Below are 27085 nucleotides of genomic sequence, written 5' to 3' on the forward strand. Positions count from 1 at the left end.
AAACCTTTGACTAATAGATTCAGTCTTATCTGGTAGTCAATATCAGGTTACTCCTAATGACAACCATATAAGGAATAAATTGTTTGAAGGAGAATAGTAGGTTCCAGGTTGAAGTACTCACAGAAAAAGAATACTATAGGATATATTTAAAAACTGTTATTTTACTCTTAACATTGGGAATAAACGGTTGGGAATTGGGGATATGGCTCAGTGGTAAAGTATCTGTGGGTTCAATCCTTGGTGAAAGAAAAAAAAAACAGAATTTTTATAGAATGGGAGAAAATACTTTTAAATTCTATAAATTCTTCACCCAACTAGGGATTCATATCCACAATATAAAAGGAACTAAAAAATTGAACACACACACACACACACACACACACACACATTTTGAAAATGGGCTGAAGAACTAAATATACACTCTTCAAAAAAAGACATTCAAATGGTCAACAAGTATATGAAAAAAGTGCTCAGTTTCACTAATCATCAGAGAAATGTAAATAAAAATCACAATAAGTTATCTTATTCCATTTAGAATAGCTATCACCAAAGGACAAATAATAACAAATGTTGGTGAGAAGGGAAATCTTACACACTGTTGATGAGAATGTAAACTAGTACAACCATTATGGAAAATGGTTTTTTTTGGAGATTCCTCAAAAACCCTAAAGGTAGAAAGTACTACCAGATGATCTAACAATTCTACTCCTGCATACATATTGAAAGGAGATGAAATCATTGTACCAAAAATATTTGAACTCCCATGCTTACTGTAGCACTATTCATAATAACCAAAACATAAATTAACTCAGATGCCCTTCAGTAGATAAATGGATAAAAAACTGGCATATTTAGGCATATTTATGCAATGGAATATTATTCAGCCATAAAAAGAATGAAATTCTGTTATTTACAACAACTTGAATGGAAATGAGGTCATTATGTTAAGTGAAATATATGCCAGAAAGAAGATAAATTCCACATGTTCCCATTAATTTGTGGATACTAATAAATCAATCTTGTAGGAGAATGGAATGGAAGTGTTCACTAGAGGCTAGGAAGGGAAGGTGCAAAGGGGTAAGGGAGGAGAGGCAAAAACAAATTCAATAGGGGATACCAAAACACACAGTGGAGAAATTATTTCTTGTTCTTCTTTAGCTCAATAGGGTAACTATTGCTTAAATAAATCTTTGTATTTTAATTTCATTTTTACTTTCCTCACTTTAACTCAGCTATCATTGTTTTTCATTTGTTTTAATCTCTCTCTCTGTTTTTTGTTTTGAGGTCAGTAGAATAGAGGAAGGGACCTGAGGGGGAAGGAGAAAGGATGGAAAAAGGGAGGAAATACAGAATAAAAATAGCCAAATTGCTGGTAATCCCAGTGGTTCAAGTGGTGAGACAGGAGGATCGTCAGTTCAAAGCCAGCCTCAGAAATGGTGAGGTTCTCAGCAACTCAGTAAGACCCTGTCTCTAAGTAAAATACAAAAAAAAAAGGCTAATTATGTGGCTCAGTGGTTGAGTGCCCCTGAGTTTAATCCCTGGTACCCAGTAAATAAATAAAGAAATAGTATACCTGTGTTGAATTACCATATGTCTCAATAAAGGTGCACTAATATTATGTCTCAATAAAGACAAAACAGTAATAGCAACAAAATGGAATTTCTCATCTTATCCCATTTGTCTTCCTCTGTTTAATTAGACTTTTTATAGTAACCTCTAAGATTTTGTAACTTGTTTAGAGTTGACCAAATAAGAGGGACAGTGAAGTCTAAATGTGAGATGAGTTCAGGTTAAAGCTGGAAATATATTGAATGTTGGGCTCATAATTAAAAAAAAAAGAGTGTTGAATGAATAGCTTTGGGTTTCTGGCTTTTGTTTGAGTACATGTGTTGTCACTATACATATTCTTGATAGGTGTTTGGAAAAGATAAAATAGGTGACCTAATTAATGTAATGGAACAGTGTAAGATGAAATGGTAATGAGTTCCCTTAGCTTTCAATTTTGAAGATTGTGTTTCACCTCAACAAAGTGAAAAATGATACTCTAGGTCACAGTTCAAAGAATTTCAGCATTTTAAAAATGTGTATTTTCATGAAGTGGTAACTTTATTGTTAAATATTTTCTTTAAATGGATCTATGTATATTTGAAACTTCACATATGATAAAGGTGGCATTTCAGATTAGTGGTGATGGGATGGGATTATCAGCTATTCATTTCTTGAGGTAAAAATTAAATTCTCACTTCACACTATTTAAGCATACAAAATCCACTTGTAATAAAGAATTTAATGTAAAACCAAAACCATACCACCATTAGAAGACATAACATTATTTACAATACCCAAGATATGGAAATAACCTGAATGTCCATTGGTGCATGAAAGCACAAAGAAAGTGTGTTATATACATAAAATGGAATATTACTGTCCTTAAAAAAGAAATGCTGCCATACATGACAACATGGATCAACCTAGATGACATTATGCTAAGTGAAATAAGCCAGTCACACAATGATAAATACTACATGATTATATTAATATGAGGTATTTGAAATGATCAAACTCATATAATGCTGGTTTCCAGAGGCTGGGAGGAGAGGGAAATAAGGACTGTGGTTCAATAGATATAAAGCTTTAGTTATGCAAGAAGATTAATTTCTAGAGATCTTTTGAACAATATTGTACCTATAGTTAACAATACTGTATTTTGAACTTAAAAAATTGTTAAGGATACATCTCATATTTATTGTTTTTTATTACAGTTAAATAACAGAAAATATAGGTGATAAGTCTAAGGAAATTGGGAGTTGATCAGTTCTCCCCAAAGCCCAAAGACATAAAAGAAACTGGTTATTAAATTTGACTACATCAAAATTTTAAACACTTATGTGGCAAAAGCCAACATAAATAAAGCAGGGACAAATTATAAAATGAGGAAACTATTTGCAGCAAATTATAAAAAATAAATATTATGAATATTAAAAGAACTGGGCTTGGTGGTTCATGCCTCTAATTCCAGTGACTTGAGAGACTGAGGCAGGAGGATTGAAAGTTTGGGCCAGCCTCAGCAATTTAGTAAGGCCCTCAGCAACTTAAAGAGATCTTGTTTCAAAATAAAAATTTAAAAGACTGGGGATGTAGCTCAGTGGTCAAAAGTGCCCTTAGGTTTAATCACCAGTGCTCAATACCAACAACAACAACAATAACAACAACAACAAATCAATTAACAGCGAATCTGTAGTTGAGTAACTAACTGAACAATCTGGTAGAATAAATGGGCAAAGTACAAACAGGCAGTTCCTTTGGTTTCTTGGCCATTTGAAGAGACTAATAGTTGAAAAGATGCCTTCATCACCTGTTAGTGAAGATATTCAGAATTAGGCAATAAAATATTAATCTATTCTCTAATAAAAATTTAGAAATATGCTAATATCGAGAGAAAATGGAGAGAAGTAATAACCTTACATTGCTATTAGAGATCAAAGGGGAGGGTTACTACATGTTTTTAAGCATGTACCTATACACAACCCAGCAATTCCCTGCCTGGTATCTACTCCAGAGAAACATTCTCAAGGGAGCATGTATACGAGCAGTGTTAACTCTCAAAGCAAAATAATGGGAAAAGCCTAAGTACTTTTAATATGAAAATTCACAAAATCAACTACAGGATGGAATGAAATACTATGTTATGGTTAATTGTTACATGAAGTAGCAACCCCAATACACTACTGTGCTAAGTACAAGTTACAGATCTGTACAAATGTATGAAACAGTAAAACTTTCACAATAAAGAAAATGAAACTATTTCTACAACTACATGTGCATGCATAAACACAAACATATGTTGGTAGTTAGAAAAAAGTCTGAAAAGATTCACATCAAATGAATAATAGTTTTTCCCTCTTGGAAGAAAACAATGATTGGGTGTAATAGCCAAGATAGCTTCAGATATAGATTTTATGTTGAATTTTAAAAAAGATCAAATTATGTGTTGTTTTTATACATTAAGAAATACTTAAACAAAATGTTTTCATCCTGAATAATTATACTTTGTACCTTTTTCTGAATAGCAAAGAGAAATGGGTCAGATGAATTCAAAAGTGGAGAATGAGAAAAGCCTGATGACTCAGCTTTGGAAGATGGTTAAAGAGCTTCAGATGATCATTTATCAAATATTTGTGTGTACCTGGATTTAAACCCTTGGATGATGATGGGTATTTCAATGACAAATTATCTGCCAAGGTATCCATATCCTTAGCCAATTATAGACAGAAAATATCAGTGATTAAGAAGGTAAATTGCATTCCACAGTTGTGTGACCTTAGAGAAAATTACTTTTTAAGCTTAAATTTCATTATTATGAAGATAATAGCAATAAGTAACTTCTTTGTTCAATGTTTGCTGTGAACAAGGCATTGTGCTAAAATTCTGGACATGTGTTTTTTCTCATTAATCCTGAAAACTTTTGAATTAATATTATTAAATGCAAGAGTTCTATTAAGGGGTAAGCACATTGCATGACTGATAGTTTGCATTCATTGTTAGCAGTATAGTTTTTATGATCATTCTTTGTGATTAGAAGGCAGTTATGCTGAAAATCAGTGTTTTTTTAGCTACTGTGGACTGAAAACACTATTTGAAAATGGATAGCTATTTCTAAGTTTTAGGCCATGTGGCTATTTTATATTAGATCACATGTTATACAATAATTAAAGATATATAAAATAATTGCACACATACACACACATGCACATATTTATCCAGATGAGTATTTTTCCTTTGAAACTTATTTATACCTTAGTAATGTAGACATTACTCAAAATAGTTTTGGAACCCTTTCTAATACTTCTGAAACATTTTAAGCCAAATAAGAAAACCAGTCTCATTGTTGTCACACTTCCTCTACAGAATTGATAGGATACTTAGTTGGTGTGATCTATATATTATCTTTCTTTAAAGTCATAATACTCTTTATTTAATAGAAAGGAAAACATTATAAACTAGACTATCCTTTTTCCCCTATTGTAACCTAATCACTTAAGGTAATGTCAATAAACATCAGTGGCTTCACTGTACTATAATAAAACGATGCTATCAAGATTTGTAGAGCTATTTGCTCCTACACTAAAATCATTAGGGGCTCTTATCTCTAGTTTTATTTTTCCCTAATCATCCTAATTCTAGTAGTATCAGACATCTATTCATTTTAGTATTCATCATTCCTCCATCAATTCTAATTTTTCACTGCAACTCTCTTGTAGACTAGGAAACCAAGTAGCCAAACTTGTTAGAAGTGTGTGTAAGATTAAACCCATGCTGTTTCATAAGAACAAGTTGCTTGAACTTGATGTTCATTCTGTTGATCAAGTTTTTGTAGAGCTCCTGATAATTGAGATTGTCAGGTAAGTGAATTCCAGATGAATAGGATTTTACATGTAAAATTCATCATTTTTTAAAAAATAAATTGTCTTTAATTTTTTTTGTAGTTATATGAAAGATAGTTTATATTCCTTTGGAATGTAATCCTTACCAAGGTTTTTTTTTAATATATATATATATATATATATATATATATATATATATATATATATATATATAATTTAATGATGTTGTCTATCATTATGGGCTGAGAGACCTGGAAGAACTACAAGTTCTAATCACTTTTTGAATTGTAAGGACAAAGAAAAAATAAATATTTTAAAGCTCTTGAATATAGATATAGAGTGTATCAAAAGCCCTAAATTGTTTATTGCTCCAGAGTCATATACAGGATTTGAAAGAGAAACTGGAAGATGAAAAGTCAAGGTGGAAAGAGAGGGAGAGAGAGAGAGAGAGAGAGAGCGAGCGAGCGCGAGCGAGCTGACCTCACCTAAGACCTGGAAGACCTACATGAGAATCTAGAGGAGTAAGGAGAGGTTCCTTTGACTCAGTTGGACATGACCAAGAGACAAGGTTTCTTTCTGAAGGAGGAAGCCACATTGCTTATGAGGTAACTTCTACTTTGGAAAATAATATATGCAGATAGCTGGCTGAGTTCTGAAGCCAGGCAGAAAACCTACAGAGTATCAAACAGAAACAGCAGTGATTTGCAACTAGAAGTGAATGACCTCCTGGCCCATGTTGAGTCAATGGCTAGAGCTAAGTTAGACTTGTAGATTCTCTTGTGGACTTTGGAACATAGAAGTAGGTAGGAGAAGTGAGGGAAAAGAAAGTCAGAATGATGACTAGAGGTATTGGATAATGAATGCTATAGTTCTTGAGACTGACTAGATCAGGCCTAACCTCAGTGGTCATTGTTAATATCAAACAGAATCACCTGAATGTGACCTGAAATGGTATCTGATGTTATAGGGATTCTAGTACATGCTCTTTATGGATCTTTCTGGTGATGGTATAAATAAGTTTGATAGAAAAGCGAAGGCACTCTGTATCTTTATTGAAGAATGACTTTGTGTTGAGAGCACTTCTTAGGGGTGACCCAGATAATTCCAGAGCTTTTCTGAAGGAATGAGAGACACAGACGTCTTACTGAAAGGAGGGAATTTTATTTTTTTATGTCCTCTGGCATTTTTTTAATCAACTAGAATTAGAAGAAAGTTTTGTCACATGTTCTTTCTTAGCTGAGTCTATACGATGTAAGCTTCCATTTTAAATGGATACTAACATCACAGATAACAGCAATCCTAACTTCCCGCATTTGAAAGGAGCTTTGCTTTGTGTTAAGCAAAACAAAAAGCTTGTTGCTACAACTTCTACTGCTTGTGAACCAGATTTATAAAGTTATCTGACAAAGACATTACACAATAAAAAAAGCTTGGTCTCCATGAACTGTGGTCAGAAAAGATGTAGATTAGCTTCAGAGATATATAAAGGTTTCTAACAGATTCAATATTAATTTCTTTTAAAGTCCTTAATGAGTAGAAAGAAATCATCATAAGTTCTAATCATGATTTGGAAAAAAATCACTTAACTTTTATATATTCTATTTCTTTTAATTATAAACTGGAAACCAAACATGTCATGTTAGCTTTTTAAATTGTAAGGACAAAGAAAACATAAATATTATAAAGCTCTTGAATATAAAGTATACTACAAGAATCTGTTATAAGCCCAAATTATTTATTGCTCCAGAGTAATATACAGAATTTGAAAGAGGAACTGGAAGATGAGAACTCAAGTTAAGATGGAAAGAGAGAGAGCTCCAAAATTCAACATATGAATTTTGTGGGAACACTTTGAAACCATACCATTTTACCCCTGGACCTATCAAAATTCATGTTCTCATAAGCCAGACTTGTTCATTCCATCCAAACAGCCCTAAAAGTTTTAATTCATTATAGTCTTAATTCCAGCTTTAAGTACAGTCTCACTTAAATAATATATGAGATCAGATATGAACTGTAGACTCAAATTACAATTCTTCCTGAGGTAAGTTTTCTTTCCAGCTGTGAGCCTGTGAAATTACAAAAGTTATGCCCTTTCCAAATGCAATGGTGAGACAGGCATAAAACAAACATTTCCATTTGAAAGGAAGAAATAGGAAAGATGAAAGGGGTGATGGTCAAAAAGAAGTCGCAAACTTAAAACAAACAACATTAAATCTTGAAAATTGGAAATTATCTTTGATTCCATGTTCTGCCTTCTGGACACACTAAATATTGGAGACAGTTCTCAAACTCTGGTTTTGCTGAGTACAACCTATGCAGTAGCTCTCAGGGATGGGAGTTGGTTGGCTGTGGCTCTTCCAGTCTGGCATTGAATACTTATGGTTCAACAGGTCTGGGGTTGTGGGTGGGCCCTGCTTATTGCCCTAATGGGAATTCTCTGAGGCAGCCCAGCTCCTGTGGTCTGATGGGATCTCAAGTCTCTCCTATGCATTTTTTGAAATCTAGGTGGTTATAACTATGCCTCTACAGTTCTTGTACTCGGTGCATCTACAGAGTTACCACCATGTGGATGCTATCAAGGTATACAACTGCTTTCTAGAGTAGTTTTGTAAGCCACAGCTGGGATGGCTAGGGAGTGCTGCACTGGGTTCCTATAGGGAGCAGAAACTTGAGATATCCCTGGAAAGGGAAGTACCAAGACTTTGAAGTACCAGGAGCAATCTGGGCCTTTTAAAATTGTTCTGCCCTCCAGGCCCTGGCATTCTGGATCTGTGTTAGGGCAGCTACAGATATCTCAGAAATGAATTTTGGGATTATTTTTCCATTGTCTTATTAAATAGCATCTAGCTTCTTTGTATTCATACTAATATTATTGAATGCTTGCTTGGTCATATCATTTATGTTTTTTCACATTTTAATTACCATTTATAATCTGTCCAGACAGATTTTTTTTTTAATCTGTAAATTCTACTTCTTCTTTTTTTTTGTTGTTGTTGTATAAGTATTAAGTCCCGGACTGCTTAACTCTTCAACTAAACCCCCAGCCCTTTAAAAATTTTATTTTGAAACAGGGTCTTGCTAAGTTGCCATGCCTGGCCTTGAACTGGTATCATCATATGTCAGCTTCCTGAGTAACTGGGATTGCAAATTTGCTTCCCTTTGGATTATAGATACTGTCCTTAATTCATTTCTCTTCTCACATTTAACTACAAGATGTATGGAGAAACCAGGCAGCACCCTTAATACTTTGCTTGAAGATATCTTAGTTCATTGCTCTTACGTTCTGCCTTACACAAGTATTAGGACAGGGATATATTCAGCCAAAATCTTTGCCGTTTTGTAACAAGGATGGTCTTCAGTTTGCTAAAAGGTGTTCCTTAATTCAATTTAGACATCACTGAAGTGGCCTTTACTCTTCTTATTTTTACCAGCATTCTGGTCATGTCCACATAAGTAATCTGTAAGATTAATTCTCTCTCTGCCGTCCTTCTCTTTTATGAACCTTCACCAGAATCACCATTCATAGCAATATAGGCTTTTTCTAATATGTACTTCTAAAGTTTTATTCAGCCTTTGCCCATTACCCTGTTTCTAAGTCACTTTCACATTCTTAAGTGTTTATTCATGAGAACTCCACTGTAGGAACAATTTGTACCTTAGTCTGATTGTGTTGCTAAAATAAAATACCTAAGACTGAGTCATTATAAACAAGAGAAATTTCTTTCTTATAGTTCTGGATTCTGGGAAGTCCAGGATCAGATCATGGCAGCTTTGGTGTCTAGTGAGGGATCCCTGCTTTAAAGATGATGCTTCTTACTGTATGTATTCTTGCATGGAAAAAGGGCAAAATGTGAAAAAGAATAAATGCTCTTTTGTGCCCCTTTTATAAGGTCACTAATCCCATTCATGAGGGCTTCTCATTCATGACTTAATCATATCTTAAAGGTCCATCTCTTTGTTGTCCTTAGCTCCTTCCATATTGATTAGTTTTCTTGAATAATAAAAGTCATGATGGTGAAAACATGGAACACAGGAAATTATCTTAAAGTCCACTCTTAATGTCACATTGGCAATTAAGTTTCAACAAATGAATTTTGGGGAAACATATTCAGAACACAACACTGCCACCTTTCCCCAATTAGTTTAATTAATTAGAATATAAATCTAGTGAGAATGGAGACCTTTCTTTATACTATATCTCTTCTATATTCTGTATTTCCTAAGGATTCTGTCTTTCTCTGGGCACTGAAATTTTTTTTGCTCCTCTAGGCTTCATGTGTATCATATCTCACCCCAAGTAAAGCCCCAGAAGTCTCCACTCTTGCCAAACTCTACCTGCTTCTCAGTCATCCTTAAGGACTTTTCTGTTCTGCAAATATTAGTAGGAAGTAATAAAATTCCAAAACTGTTGATAGCTCTTTTATACATTCAGCCAATCATGTATGAATTCCAACATCCTCTAGACTTTTCTTGCTGCTCAAAAAAATTTTTTATTCTTCCAATTTACTTCATCTTTTATTTTATACAATATCTGCAATAGTTTGAGCATGAATAGTATCCTGTAAAGGTTATTCCCCAGGTTGACACTACTGGGAGATGCTATGGACCCTTAGGAGATAGGGAAGTCCTGTTGGCATGTCCTTGAAAGGGGATTATGGAGAGCCTACTTCACTTCTCTCTCTCCCTGATTCTTGGTTTGTGATATGACCACATGTGCTCCCTGTCATTGCCATTCAGCCCCATCTCTGTCAGAAACCCAAAGAGGGGCTGGGGCTGGGGCGCAGCGGTAGTGCACTTGCCTGGCATGTGTGAGGCACTGGGTTTTATTCTCAGCACCATATGTAAATAAATAAATAAAATAAAGATCTATCAACAATTAAAAAAAATAAAAAAAGAAACCCAAAGAAATGAAACTTCCTATTCTTGGATCTGAACTTTTAGAAGCATGAGCTAAAGGAAACTTTCCTCTTTATTAGTAAATCGCCTTGATATTTTATTATAATAATGTGAAGCCACATTATTATACTTCCTCTTATTCTAACCTTGTTTTTCTCAATCCTTTTGTTTAGTAAAAAACAAAGACAACAAAAAACCTTGTAAAACATCAAAACCATTCAGTATAATTTCTCTTTACCTTATACATTTTCTTATCCCTTTATTTTTTTATCTCATAGAATAAAATATTCTTATATATAATCATTATTCACCAATCCTAATAAACATTATCAAAACAAAGGCATTTCCTTAGAAACTGGTGTCTTGAGAGCAAAGCAAAATCTACAGTGTTCCATTTATCTCTTTCTGTATAAAAAAAAATCATCTAAGAACCTTGTCACTTAAAATAAAAATGAACTAGAATCCTTCTTGACTTTGAGGGTTAACAGGATCAGTGTATATGGTTGTAATTAGATGGCAGTTGAGACTGGAGTTATTTGAAAGTTTCTCCATGTATGGCTCCTGGGCTGGGTAGATAGGTTACAGCATAACAGCCAGTGGAGAACTGGATTCCTTAAATGGAAGTTCCAGGCAAGTATTCCAAAGACCTTGGAAGAAGTTGCAAAACTTTTTGTGGCTTAGGCAATGCTATAGAATGACTCTGTTATTTCTGCTATTTACATGTGACAGAGAGAGGGGTCTACGCAAGAATATGAATGTTAGAAGGTGTGGTTTATTGGGGGACTATCTTTGGAGATTTTTAACTACAAATAGGTTTATAGATCACCATCTGCTTACTCTTTAATCCCTATAATGTCCTTATTTCCTCCACTGTTTTTGAAATTGTCCTCTTAAATTGTTCTCTCAAAGATCAGTAATACTTCATTTCCCCAAATCAGCATATATAAAACCAAATAAACTGCCTTCTCCTGAATCTGACATTTCCTAAATGTATCTGTCACTGGTACTGGTTATTCCCCTCACCCAGGCTCCAAGCCTCAGTTACTTGTTTCCTCTTTCATTCTTTGCAGTAGGCCAATTCTTTACTGTCTCTCCACTCCCATTCCCCTGAAGATTTTAGCTGGACTGTAACAGTGGTTTACTAAATTATCTCTTTTTGCTTACTTTGTTCCAATCCATCCTATATAGTATCTGGATTGATTTTCCAAAAGTATAGCTTTATTGAATTATGTTCCTGCTTAAAAATGAAGTGCAAACTTCAGCTTTAAATGTATCCTATGGCTGTGGTCAGGCTCAACCTGCCTTGTCAGTTTTAGATTCCGTATTTTGATGCATGGACCTTCATTTCATCTAAGCTAAAATGCTTGCCTTCCACTGAATATTCATTTTTCATCAATGTGTCCTTTCCAAATTAATTCTCTATTCTTGAATGCTCATATTAAAATTTTACCTATTCCTGAATTCTTCTAGCACTTTGGAGTCCCTCTTGCACTGTTGCATTGTAGCCTTTAAGCATTAGTTAAATTGATAGCATTTCTAAGGCAGAAACTAGGTGTCATTTTATTCATATTAACAGTGCTTTGTACATTTTGTGCACTCAATTATATGTAAAAGCATTAACTTTTACATATACCTCTTAGGGCTCATGTGTTCAATCACTTGTCCAAGGTCACATAATTATATGAAAGAGATGGTCCTCAAATTCAAATTCTGTGTATTTCTTTTTGTGCCTATATTCTGCTTCTGTCTTACATATTTTTTGGTGGATAAATTAATTCTGTTCACTCTCATAAGCATATACACTGTTCTTCTGTTTGAATTATTTACTTCATCTTTTTCCAAATTATAATAGCAAGAATGCCAGTACTCAGTGGTATAGTGGAAACGAAAGCATTTTCAAAAACATATTATGCTGAAGAGACACCCAGGGCAATTTAGAAGTGATAGGAAATCTCATAGTTAGTTTGATTATTTTGAATTCCCATTGGTTCCTGCATTTCTGGGAGGCAGCATTTTTATGCATCATTTTAAGAAGAATCTTTAAGATAAATATATATTATTCCATTATGTTGCTCTTCTTTAGTGTCAAACTTACTGTTTTTGTATGCTTAGGTTTGAAATTCTTTTCTTTTGCATGCTATAGGCATTATCTTTTGTAAATCCTGCTTATTAAAATTATTTATAAATTGAAAAAACAAAACTGCATTAGTGGTTAGCATTACCTGTGAATACCCACCATGTGAAGGTATATCTAGGCTAGTCCCATCCCTCCTTTGCAGACTCATGCCTAAGGGCAAATGCCTTTTCTGTCTTCAGAGGTGGGCTGACCACTCATAGATATGCAGAGCCCAGAGGGCCATCACAACTGCAAACTCTCTTCAAAACTGGAGACTCTTATTCCTTTTCTTGCCATTTGCACACACCATTGACCATGTTGCTCTATGCCTTTTGATCCTTATAAACAGGTATATAGCATAGCATATTCAGGGTTTTAAACAGAAGTCCCATTTCTCACACCTAGATATACTTCTCTTGGCTCCATTAAAGAGTCACTTATTATTGGTGACTTAAAGATGGTTCACATAGTCATATTTTTATTTAATTATTCAAATTTGTGACAATTTGAGTCAATTGGTACATCAGATCTTTCACATTTTCTTTGTTATCACTATTTCATATGATACTTAAGAATCTAATATTTGCTTCTTTAAGATTTATTTCCTTTCCTTTTAAAATATTGCATCTTCATAGTTTTAGCTCAAATCCCAATTCTGACACTTACTAGCTTTCTGAGTTTGGGCAATAGTCTTTGATGCTGTTTTCTCATAAAATAAAGTCAATCATAACTTTTGAGGGATATTGTGGGGGAAAAATAGGTGTGCAAACTTCGATTGTCAAAAATCACTTTCAGAAGTGTGAGCAGATATGGTTAACATTCAAAATATAATTAGAAACTGCCAACAACCTAAAAACTATTACATTTATCACTACTATAGCTTTCTTCTAGTTTTTTGTATAAGTTGTAGACCACTGAGAATTCTTGGCATTTAACATTAATACTCTTAACTTTCATGGTGGCAAAAGTTTTATATGAGAACCTGGTCATTGACTCTTTCTCAGTTCTGCGTTCACAATCACCAGCAAGCCTATGTGCACTATGGAACATCTGCAACCTGAAACTACATGGTTTCCTTCTCAGCCTCCAGTGTGCACCTGCCTGAATGGATTCTTCATTATTTTTTAATCAGTGGGTATCCTGACTAAGTTATAAACAAATTTGGGTAATGTAGTTTCTGAGGAAAGTTTGAACATAACCTCAGTAAACCTGTCAGCTTACTGAAGACATGTTTGTCAACATCTCATGAAGTGAATAATTTGATTGTCCTATATGCCTATTATATGTCAAGCACTACATTAGAGATATAGGAAAATGTAAGGCAGCAGTCTTTTGTAGGGCGTTTAGAACACTCACTAGTATGAGCTTAAAGAGAACAGTCTTCAGTGCCACATGGGCTTCAACGAGAGATGGCTGAGGTCTTTGCTGACTTAGAAATTTCTCTGAATACTAAATTTGGCATCACCTGTATTTGGACATTGTTATTTTGTAGCAAGTAGGTTAACAGCTAGGCTCAATACCAGCTTTCACCCTTTCACCACATCTCACTATTTTCTCAAGTTGCTACTGTTGTATTACCTTCTTTTTAGCCTTATTCTTTTATTTCTGTAGCAATTTTCCCTTCTAGAGACAAAGACTTCATAGAACTGTTGTATGAATTGAGATTTAACACATATAAAGATCCTAGAAGGGTGATGAGTATGTAATAAACCCCTAATAAATGTTAAGCACTGTTATCATCATGGGGCAGATGAGACATTCAGAGATAATTTATAGATGAGTTCTACAAAAACTCCTGTATAAAATCAGTTGAACCAGGGAGATCCATCAATGTCATTTTGCCATTTTTTTTTTTTTGGTATTGTGAATTGAACTCAAGCGTACTTAACCACTGAGCCATATGCTCAGCCCTTTTTATTTTTTATTTTGAGGCAGGGTCTCACTAAGTTGCGTAAGGCCTCTCTAAGTTTCTGAAACTGACCTCAAACTTGTAATCCTCCTGTCTCAGCTCCCAAGCTGCTGGGATGACAAGTATGAGCCACCGTATCTGAGCACCTAAATAATAATGCCAACTATAGTTAATTTCTAGGTAAATGGGAACCTGACCTCTTGCATTTATCAGTTGTTAGTCATGTCTAAGGACCTCAATCTCAAAATCACTTGCATGAGTTTCCAGAATATGACAAGAATCTAGTCATTTGGTTAACTTAATCAGGCAAGTAAATGGCATATCCTTTTTCTTCAAGCATCAAACAACAGTTCTGAGAAGTTGAAATTTGAGACCCAAGTGTTGGTATGAGAGGGCTATCTTGAGATGTCAGCTTAAGTGATCAAATGGGTACTATTGCTTTGATAGCTCAAATTTCTATTAGGCTATTGCTGTTTAGATCCTTCTACTTTCTCCTCTCCTGCTTGGCCAACTCTCTAGGTTTCCTTACTTCTTTTTCCTTTCCCTCCCTATGTACCTCCCTGCTTGTTCATTGAGCTTCTATTATATTGTAGAAACTGTTCTAGGCACTGAGGATCTGTAATCAAGCAGAATTTCTACTCTCATGAAGTTTATATTCTAATGGGAGAGAAAAAGACAGTTAAATATACAATATAATGTCAAGAAATCATCATTAGTGTTTGATGTGTTTCCTTCTCCAGAAGAGCAGAGAATTCTATAGAGGTTCCTAATACCCAGGGAATTGGATTTTTTTTCACCGAAACCTATAGTTTGAGAAGTTTATGTCTCTTAAGGGTACAGACCTTAGTTTATTTACTTGCTTACATTATAAGATGTGATTTTCTGATGCTCACTGAGGAAGAAAGCACATAGGTCTCAGAACTACTCATCTATACATTTTTCATGCAACTAATTCAGCATGGACTCTATTGGCCATGACTAATCCCCCCCACACTCTCTGCTTTTTTCCATCTTGAGACTAAGGCTGAGAAACTCTTGTTTGTCTGAAGGACACTTGAATGAAGCAAATGCAAAACTGGATGAAGTGAGTAGTTGGCAAATGATTTGACAGCACAGAAGACAAAGCTTCAGAGTGAGAGAGGTAAGTGAATGTGCTACCTCACTTGCGAATAATCCTCACTCCCCGGAAACTCATGGAGGCACAACTGAGATGACAATTACCCACAGACTGGATGGGCATCCACAGACTCAAGAGGAATATAGCCTCTGCATTACCCCTGTCCACAGATACACTTCTGTCTGGAAAGGGTCACCTCTATGATGCTCTAGGAGGCTCTGCCCAGAACTAAAGCACTGTGAAGTGCAAGATCAAAGGGTCATAGGGACTATCCACATTGCCTGGTAGTCATGACTTCTTTACAACTTCTGCATCGAATGCGCACTGTTGCTAATTTTTAGTAAAGAACCTACATTATTTTTACACTCAGTGAAAATCAGAATATGCACAATAGCCTACATAGGCCTACATGACTAGACTCTCATTATCTCTCTGGCCTCTACTACTGCCTGCAGCTTCTCTAATTCTGCCTTAGCCACATTGATCTCTTTGCTATGCCTTGAACACACCAGGCTCACTCCCACCCTGAAATCTGGGTCTAGCAGTTTCTTGAGTCTGTTTAGTCTAGTTGTTTAGTCTGTCTGGCATGCCTTATTAATTCTGGAAAGGCTTGGAGCTGAGGGTTAATGAAGTGGATATTTGGGGAAAGTCAGAATAGGCTTTTTGAGAAGTGGCAATTGAGCCTTGTCAACCTATTTTCAGGATGTACTTATGTGTTTTCTTTCATATTTATTAGCCTTCGCATAAAATTCCTACTTAATAAATATGTTTGTCTCCATCTGCCAGAATATAAGTTCCATGATGGCAGGAATCTTTGTTTTGTTCACTGATACATTGCAATTATCTAGTATATTACCTGGTACTTATTGGTACTCCATAAACATTTGATAAATAAATTAAAAATACAAAAATACTTTGCACACATTGCTATTGATTAATAACAAAATTTGCAACCTTTTATATTGTAGTAGTCTATTTGAGGTTTTTCTTTTTTAATTTATCATAAACTTTTTTGGTATCTTGCATACTTAAGTAATTTATAATGACTGCTCCTAATCCATCAATAAATGAACTGTCCTTTACTTAAGCCCTGCTTTATAACTTGACCTCTCTCTGTGATTAGCATGTGGGTATATGTTTGTCTATAATTAGTATTTTAGTGATATATTTCCATAGATAGAATTCTGTTTACTGAAGGTTGAGGGTCAATTGTGGATCATTTGGTTGCTTCTTGGTCCTTAGGTGTAAAGTCTAATATTAGGACAGTTACCCTGATGGCACAGAAGCAGAGGTACAGCAAGGCAGCAGGGGTAATTAGAGCAGGTTTATTACAAGGTGAGGGGAAGGCAAGAGAAAATGAGATATACCCAGAGAGAGGGGTGGGTAGATTGGCTAAAGACCTGAATGGCCAGAAATGTTAAGGCTTTTGTTAGGATATGGGTAGGAACTTGCTACTGAGCTATGCTCTCTTCCCATGTATCTTGTGGTTAATTACATGCCTACACATGGATATCTGCCACATGCTATTAAAAAGCTAGATAGTGTTTCATAATAAGGATGACTAACACTTATTTAATTAGACCCTATTCATTTTAGATCTGATTATTCATAGTTATAAATAATTCTGTATTATACATTTATATTCATATATTTGTGCCCATGTAAAAATATTCAGTAGGATAGATCCCTAGGAAAAAAATTGCTGAGTTGAAGGAATAAGTTTTAAAATTTTGATACACTGCCAAGCAGCAATTCAAAGAGGCTGTCAACTTACTCAAGCACCAACAGTGATGTACATGACAACCTTGAGATGCTCTGGAAGCAAGTTCATTACCATTGGAATCATAAATAAAACTTGTGCTCTCTATTGACCTCCACAGTCCATGATCAGGTCACTGACTAGGCATGTGAGGGGTGCTAAAACAGTGGATAGAAAACTTCAGCTATATTCAAACCTGAACCGTTTGTTGAGACAGATGCCTGGGAACCCCCTCAGAGTTTCTGATTCAATAGGTCTGGAGTGGGAACTGTTAATTTGCATTCTAACAAGTTCCTAGTTGAGGTCTATGCTAGCTGGTCTGGGAACCACACTTGGTTTGGGTGGTACTTGAGGTTTGGAATTTCCTGAAAAGTCATGCAGGTGATTCTACAATGTAGTCAGAGTTAGGAAAACTTCTTTGAGTTTTCTCTAGAGGACCCCTCTTTGGAAAGCGTTTATTTAAGAAGGATTATAATTCACAAGATAATTTTCACTTACTATGTCTGTATAATTGTTTAAAATTCTTAAAAATTATGGTCCTGGATCTCAGAAGCACAGGAACAGGTAAGCTGTGAGTTCCTTCCACTGCCTCTAGACTGAGTAAGTCTCTTGCTTTGTTACCATACCTCTTGAGAACTAGAGGTATCCTTTATAAAGAGGCTGAGCCAACAATGAAAATACAAAACCTTGTGACTTCCGGAAGCTTCTGTCACAGGCTATGTTCATAAGAGGATAGTCAAAACTGTCAGGTGCTTGAGTTGAAGTCGCTGTGTTCCCTGAGCTTCTTGTGTACATCTAGCCCATCTGAGGCCATTCTTTGGCTGCTGGCAGACAGTGACCTACCTTATGCTTTAAGGTCTTGTCCTAGTGTTAAATGGTGACTTACACTATGTTGACAGCTAAGCACTTCCTACTAGAAGTGTAGGGATTCCAGGTCTGTGTCTGAGAGTACTTCCAGGTAGACTATGAAATGGCTCTAACAAGCAGAACCACCATGTAGGGTGCACAGGTTGTCCAATGTGCAAAACTCTAAGATATATCATCTTCCCCAGTTGTTGACAGCTTCCTGGAAGATTGCAAAAGAATATGTAGACAAAGGGATGCCTTTCTCTAATTGAAACAGAGATTCCTGTGACTTAACGGTGGCTCTCCTATCAAGTTTCCAAAGGATTGCACGAACATGGTCCCAGCAGGCTTCTAGGATTATTCTGATGTGCTTGATAGCATGACTGAGCCTTCTCACTAGCTTTGCTATTCTTTCTTCTCTCCAGAATAGATTTCTAGCCTGACAGACAATCCGGCATAGAAAAGGGACCCAGACTTTAACCAAAATGGAAAAGGCCAAGAAACTGATTGGATAAGAGAAGACTGAAGCCCAGGTGACACTGGAAGAAACAGATATAAGATCTTCAGGAAAAGGAGGTTTCCCCCACTGGGTGAAGGAGAAAATCTGCAACCATATCCTGAAACTGGCTTAACTGATTACCAAATGCTGGGCACCATGCCAAAAGCTTAATATGCATAATTTTAGATAACCACTCCTGAAAATTGTTGTCCCCATTTTATAAAGGAGGAAATTGAGGCCTGGAGATCATGATGAACACTAGGGAACACAAATCTCCTGATTCTAATGACTAGAGCAACTGTTGCTATCTTGTTCACCTGTTTATCCCCAGTGCCCATACCCTCACTACTCAGAATGTGGCCTATGGACACCTTCATGGGCACCGTCCAGGAGCTTGTTGGAAATTGAGAATCTCAGGCTTCTCCCCACTTCCACTGAATCAGAACCTGCATTTTAACTAGATCCCTTGATGTTTCCTATGCAGGTTAACACTGGGGAATCACTGGCCTGGAACCCTGCTGGCCTATAGGAAGAGCCCAGCAAGTATTTATCCAAAATTGAAAGAATAAATATCCTCATAGATTTACCTTCTTTAGAGTCAGTCAAAAACCACTGTTTTCCCCAAATAGTAATAGGTAGTTTTTCAAATGAAATTCCAAGTGATGTGCTTCTGAAAGCTCATATATATGCAGATTGTTTGACAGGAATAATTTTAATGTTATGGACTCAAAGTTCAGCAGAAGTCTCTGGCTTTATCCGTAAGTGTGTATGGGAGACTGAAAGGACCACTAAGAAGATCTTTTGCCAAAAAAGAGTGAACCAAAAAAGATGTCCTGTCACAATCATTAAGTGGTGACAAAGTCCTACAGAGCTTCTTTTTGTTCTTAGCTGAGTTTCATCAGTTTGACTCAACTTTTGAATAAGTGTGGGAACTCATTTAAATATAGCTTGTACCTATGCACTTGCCAACAGAATAATTTTTGGAGGGTGTGGCAGTCAGTTTTATACAGGGAACTTTTGGAAGGTTTGGTAATGGAAAATTAGACATTAAGAACTGCTCTGGACAAATGTAGTCTAAATATACCTCATTATTACAACTCCATGAGAAAGCTGCAAAGCAGAAGATAAGATGACATTACTCTTTATGAAGAGTTTTCAAGAGCATGGTTCTTGACACAGCTCTTGCTCTTTTATGCATAAATGTTTCCTGCAGTTCTCTAAATTTTATATAGACTCCATTTAAGTGGCTGGGTAGTGTTTGATAGCAAGTCTGGTTCTTATACAGTTTATGCATTTACTTTCATTTAGTTGTTGTCTTTGGCTCTCTGGTCATCCTGGCTAGGGACTTTTTAAACCTATCGTCTTAACTTAAAAAGTAACTTTTGTGATATAAATTTAAACAATTTTAACCATACCATTAGAAATATTATTGGCCGGGGTAATTTTGGTCCTATATAATGTATAGGCATCATTGTATGTTGAATCAACCAGTGCTGAAAAATCAATATTGACCATAGCATTCATACCATTTAGTACCACTAGATGGCAATATATGCTATCAGACTTTTCTCAAGGTGTTTATGTCTTCAGTCACTTCATAAATTTTTCATTAACTTAGACATGTATTTGTGGATTTGGATTATTTCTTTTCCCAGTTGAACCTTTTGAGAAATTATCATTAAAAATCTATGAAACTCAAACTCTCCCAGGTCACCTTTGAAGATTTAATTTTTTAAGTGCATTCCAGTGGATTAGAGGTGAATGTTTCCCTGGCAGTAAATACATATACTATTCCCTTTGAGGAAATTGTTATCGAAGTATTTATTTTGGTTTATTTTATATTGATGGTAGTGTTAAAAGAACAACAATGGAGATCTTATTAAAATTTCCAACATCTTATTTTTATTTAAAATTATAAGTTTTACTTTTTACTTTTGCTGGTAGATACTATGTGTTCCTTATAAGAGGCTATAAAAAATTACCCCTGCCCTCAGAACTTTCTAGTTAACTGACCATTAGATTACATCACACTTATGCCCTTATAGCATCAATATCCTCCAAGTGTTCTTTTAAAATTTTCTATTTTGTTTTTATTTTTGGAATAGGCTTTTATCTTTGGAATAGACTTTAAAGATTTCATTAAACTTACACTTTATAATATTCATGGCAGTAATTTCCTGGCCTACATTTAAATACCCAGAGGCTCAAGAGAATCTCTCTACCTGTCAAAGCAATCCATTTGTAGTAATAGTACTATTTAAGCTAATACTGCCTCACACTTAGTGTTATGTAGCAAGTACATTATAAATTCTTTTATTTGTTCTTCTTATGAAAATATTTGGGCACTATCCTGTTGCTTGCTCTCTAAATGCATTCAGGTTTTCTTCTTTCCTTTTGTGACGTCCAAAATTAAATAAAAGATTCCAGGTAGGAGTTATACCTTCCTTGTTCTAGCTTTGATATTTTTATTAATTCACCTCCTCAAATGAAATATCTTAGAAAGTCAAGAATAATAAATATGAAGTTTTAAATATAATCACAGACAAGATTGATATGTTCTATTTTAAAAATGCCTTAGAATTCTGTTTCTTGAGTTACAAAGAATGTTGAAGCTGTAAGTGAAAAGACAAATGTAAGCACTCATCATTCATTCTGTTCAAATTTTAGAGAACTTAGTTGAACCTAGATTTCTTCCAGAAACTCTAAGAAGAGCTACATCAGTGATATATATTTTGAGGGGAAAAATGTAAATCTTTCTTGTGTAAAAGGGAACTTCATTTAGTGTCTTTATTTATTCCAGGGAGATCTTTTTGACTTGAACTCTTGGACACTAAAGCAAAACTTGAAAGAAAACTTTTAGAGAAAGATAAATAAACAGAAAACTTTAGGTTTTTAAGATTATTTTGATGAGCAACAGTTATTTATTTCAGAATCCTTGACTGAAAAAAATCTGTGTGTTTAGTTGCTTTCATGTCATCTGTTAGAATATTACCAAAGAAAATTAGTCTAACTCTACACTAGAATTTTCTATTAAGTGTACCACTATTAATATAAAGGGATACCTATACCAAATTACTGCCAGTTTTTATGATTTTCTTATAATTAAACATCTTCTATTTTCATATGTAACTCAGCACACATATACACAAAAATTATGTAGATAAGGACCATAAGGACTATGTATACTATCTGAGTCCCCTGTGTCAAGTCTCTTCCTTGGGCATTCAAGAAACTGACTGAAAATGCTGAACCATGGAGGAAAGGACTAAAAAGTCAGGTGCTGTATGTTAAGTAACATCAGAGCAGAGTGAGGTTTTCCCGTACCCCTGCCTGTACACTTAGCCATTGTTTGGTGAGGACAGAGGCTAGAGCTAAGAAGCTTATTGAATCTCCATTAAAACATCTGAATCTTATTGGAAACTGAATTAGATGGGACTAGGGCTTTGCTGGATCTTTCCTTAACTTCTTCAAAACAATTGATGACTTTAGACATTTCTTAGTTCTTGTGGAAGTTAAGGAATAAAGAAGACCCCACACAATCCAGAAGGTGGTAAGGAAGATCAGCAACCTTGTATGGCAAAGCATTTCATACATTACAATCAAAATCACAATTATATACACATAGAATTAATGACGATCATATTATCTATCTGATTGTTCCTTAAGTCAAAGTCATATGTCAACAAAGAAAATTATTACAGTCAGAAGTTCACCTGGCAATTTGCTTTCAATGTATTTGCTAAACAATTAAAAAACAAAACCAAAACCTGTTAACATATCCAGTTGAAGTGTTCTCTTTCCCACAGCCTGTTTTCAGTCAAAAACTCCCATGGGGTCCATAGTTAAGGAGGATGTCAGGTCAAATTGGTCCCTTTGTGATATTTGATTTAACTTTGCTCTCATTCACTGGCATTCTTCTTTATGGAACTGTGGTGAGGAATTCTCTACTACTTTAGAGGATCTGAGTTGGTGTCTAAAAGTATTTCTTTTTTAGATGAAGGCAAAATCATTGAGCCTTGATGTTTGTCCTACTTTCTTCCACAAGGAGCAAAAATGAATGTGTCCTTGTGCAGTTAAAAACAAATATACAGAACACCTGATTTCAGGTAACATCAAATCTGTGACTATAAATAAACTCAGCTGAGGAAGAAATGAGTCCTCAGAGGGTCTGTGTCTCATCAAGTACATCTGAATGCCAGAGAGCAGTTCACCAATTATAATAATTTTAGTGCCTTGGAAGCTGGAGATCCACAGAACTAAGATTAAGAAAAGAAAGAACTGAAGAGGGCATGAACGGTGAAGGGGCTGGAAAGTGGCGGCCAGCTGGAGGCATGGGAATGAGCTCTTCATAAGTTTTAGTTAATGATTCATAGTAAATGTGATAAGTACATCTAGCATTCAGAAAGGAAAGATAAACATATATTTTTTTTATCATCCATACCATTTCTGCTCTGTGTGAGTTCAGATTCTATTCTTTTAATTGCCTTGCTTTAATTTGACATCAGGGCTAGGAGGAATCTGAGTAGGCTGCCAGGGCTAAATATGCTCAAGCATCAACTCCCAAGTAATTAAAGATAAGCTGGTAAGTTATAGAACGCAAGGAAAAACTTTTCTGAGGGAAGAAGAGGTTCAAGGTCCTTCATCCACATAAACCATCAGCCTCCAGCTGAGCAATCTGTTAAGACAGGACCCAGGGAGTCAAAGGGACCAGGAAAGCAGAGGAGAGACCCACAGGAAAAGGCCAGATAGCAGTGCAGCTGACTGTGAGGCCCTCAGCTCCTCGGCTGCTGAGCTGCTCTTAGTCTGGTGAGGACTAATTCTGAGTGAGCGATCCCAGAGACCTGCTGGTGGTGTGTGTGTGTGATATAGTTCACTTATTTGCAAATATTGGAGCTCTTAATGTTGACAGGATACTGGTCTTAATATTCTATTCAGCACTTCTTACACTTTTATGGATGATACAGCTATTTCATGTTTTATTTCTATAAATATTACTATTGGCATAGCTAGAGGGAGGGAGGTGACAGTGCAGTCACTGATGGAAGGACTTGGAGCTTTGCTGACTGACTTTGATCCTCTCCATCCTAGACACGGGGGAGGAGGCCAGCTTAAAGGCCAGCTGGTGTCCATCATTGCTGTGTAGGTCAACCCCGACCACCACAACTAGGCTGTGAACAGGGTGGTCAAGTATATCCTGAATATTCAGAGTCCAACTATAGTCCTGTTCCAACGCTTCCCTGAAATGCTGAAATGGGTGAGAGTCATCCCACTGGCCCAGAATCATGACACCTGGTCCACATTCTACTCTCCACAGTGCACCCAGGGAGGTTCTTTGGGGAATGAGACATTGAAAATTCTTATTTCACCAAAATACATTTATTTTTATACATTCACCTATAAAAGAGTAAGGCAAACTTTTTCTATAATGGGTCAAATAGTAAATATTTTTGACTCTATGGGCCATTTAGTTTCTGGCAGTCGCTCAACTTTGAAGTTGTAGTTGAAAGGCAATGGAATGAATCTGAAACAATTTTCTTATGTACTTGCATGAATATACCATAGTGAATCCCACACCATAGTGAATCCCACCATCATGTACATCCATAAAAATGGGGTCCTAACTAGAATAAGATATATTCCATGCTTGTACAATTTTATCAAAATTAATTCTATTGTCATGTATAACAACCAAAAAAAAAAAAAAAAAAAGGACAAAAACAGTCCTTGGCAATAGGAAATCAAATTAGCACCATAGGATTTCCTTACAGTCCATGATTCTTCCACCTTAGTTTAGTATCTAGTGATGCTCCAGCCTCATTTCCTTCTGATATATGCAACATCTGATTTTTTTTTCTGAGTCTCTGTCAGAAGAATATGTTTAAATTTCTTCCAATTTCTAAGTAAAATGCTTTTTTATACCTTTGGAAAGTAGGGTCTCAAACTCTGACATGATATTTAGTTTTCACAAATACCTTATTTATCATTTAACACTGTATTAGGATTAAGGAAAATCTCATATTTTTGGAATATAAATTAGCAATATTGAAAGATTTTCCAAGTATTATTTTTATCCTGATTTTTTAAAATCTGATTTTTTTTCTCAACTTGTATTTCTTATTTCAGAGAGGGAAAGAGAGAAAAAAATTAGAACTTCTTACTATTTTACCCTTGGGAATGCTTAATTTTTCTTTAAAAAAATGTACTTAAGGGAGTTTTCATTTTAAAGATTTCTTTGCCCTGTGTGAAATGTGTTAATTGTTTGGCAGTCATTCTCGAGGTCTGAATATATTTCCATTCTTCTTAAACTATAGGACTTTTTACTTGTCTGTAGCACTCATGAAATTTCGTAGAAGATTGAGAAAAAACTAGTTTTTAAAATATTGTTTGTGTACTACAGAATATATTTCTGTACAGATGATTTTGACACAAGGCCAGGGATGTTTTTGCTGTGTAGAGATAGTCAGCTGTGGCAAAAATTAGAGTTTTTGCAGTGCAAGTCAGAAATATGTCTTAAAGCTCATAGAGATGTTTAGCATGAGTGTCCCTGTATTAGTTTCCTAGGGCTATACCACAAAACATAGATCACATGGCTTATACAATACAAATACATTTTCTTACAGTTTTGGAGACTAAATCTGAGATCAAGGTGGTGGCAAGTTTGGTTTTTCCTGAGATTTCTGTCCTTGACCTACCAACAGATGATCACCTTCTTGCTATGTCCATTTATGATATTTCCTATGTGTACATCATCACTTATGTCTTTTCCTCTTCCTATAAGGACAACAGTCCTATTGGATTAAAACCCCAACCTATTGGTTTCATTTAATCTTGATTACCTCTTTAAATTCCCTGTCTCCAGATTCAGTCATATTCTGAGATACTTGGGTTTAGAACTTCAACATATGATTTTTGAGGAGACACAATTGAGCCTATAACAGCCTATAACTTACATATGTCAATTATTTAAGATTCTGATTGAGGAACTGAATAAAAGCTCAGGACCCATGGAGAGGCATGAAGAATTGACTTTGGCTTGTGGTAGCCAGAGAGATGGGACTAGCAGAGGAAAGATGCTAACTCTGGGAAATAAAGTCAGAAAGAGTCATTTCCCATGTATTTGTTTAACTGCTCCCTACATAAGAGAATGGTGGTCATTAAAATTGGAACTCTCTTATTCAATTGCAAACACTGACCATTTTTTTACTCCCTTACCAGCTGTATGCCTTCCTGATCAGCCTCAGAGGTCAGGAAACAGGCTCTCTGACCATTCAACATGGAATTTAATTCTGACCCCAGATGAATACACTTTTTATGTTTGTTCTAAATGATTCTATGAGAAAGAAAGATAGAAGGGCTCTTCCTCTCTCTCTTCCATCTTTCTGTCTAGCACAGAAAGTTTAAACTTAACAAAGCTTGTGTTAGTGATAGCAGTTAAACTGTTCTCATCAACAACCACCAAATCTTGTTGTCTTTAAACAATAGAAATTTAGTTTTGCCCACAACGGAGTCCAGGGCAGGGCAGGATACTTTTCAGTCATTCCAGAAGCCAGGTTCCTTCCATCTTGTGATGCCTCAGATGGGGAAGAGTGATTTGCCAGCTCACACTAGTAAAAATTTTTATGGTTAAGATTTTTAGTGGTACACTTCATTATGGCCCTAACCCATCAGCTAGAATTTAGTCATATGATACTCAACTATATCCTGGAGTTGAAAATTGAAAACTCCATGGGTTCTCTTACTTTTTTCATTGCCTTCTTGAACACATAGGTGTTTTTGTCAGATTCTGTCACTTTGAACATATGGTCTCCCATAGGATTTTTGTTGTTATGAAGGAATATTAAAGTCATTTAGTGTCACATTGCAATTGTTTTTCTTAGAAGATCTTCATTCTCTCAACATCCTAGAGAGATATAACCACACTATGGTAGGAGAGTTGGTGTTTATAGGCCATTGGAGGAATATTGCTGGACCTCTGGAATTATTTTAACCTTAGTAGCTCTTTCTTGCCCTGTTCAGATATTTTTTTTTTAATCATTGAAAGTAGTTAAAATATTATTGCTATCTATAATAGCAACCCTAGGAAAGACCTAAAGTAGGTCTTTCTATAGAGAATCCCAGATAAGGCTAATATAGCCCAATGGAACCTTGAAAAGATTCTGGTACTTCCTTGATTATTTGCATAAATCGGGCTGGAAACCTTACTTAGTTTATTAGGATGGACATAAACTCACTAACCTAATCCCTGACCTTCTCCATTTATAAAATAATAACCCTTTACACTTATTTTGTTAATTACCTAGATTTTCTTTTTTGAATTTTAATCTTTTTTTCCCCATTTCTTAAACTGTCATGAACATAGCAAGTAACTTTTCTTAATTTGGGTATGTGATGTTTTCTTCTGAATGTTATTCTAAGATTAGGAGGAAACAGCAGTATGCTTGACTCCCTGCAGTCTAGTCTGAATTCTGAAACTAGGAACAGAATTGAGGCTACCTGACTGAAGAAGAAGCTGGAAGGGGACCTCAAGGAAATGGAATTCCAGCTTTTCAGTGCTAA

General features: G+C 35.5%; 1 protein-coding gene across 1 annotated transcript in view; it reads left to right on the forward strand.

Moving 5' to 3' along the window:
* LOC143642180 (myosin-15-like) overlaps positions 1-27085 on the forward strand; it is a 96603-nt gene that overhangs the window by 58617 nt on the left and 10901 nt on the right.

The sequence above is a fragment of the Callospermophilus lateralis genome, chromosome 10 (genome assembly GCF_048772815.1).
Source record: "Callospermophilus lateralis isolate mCalLat2 chromosome 10, mCalLat2.hap1, whole genome shotgun sequence".
In the NCBI taxonomy this organism is placed as follows: Eukaryota; Metazoa; Chordata; class Mammalia; order Rodentia; family Sciuridae; genus Callospermophilus; species Callospermophilus lateralis.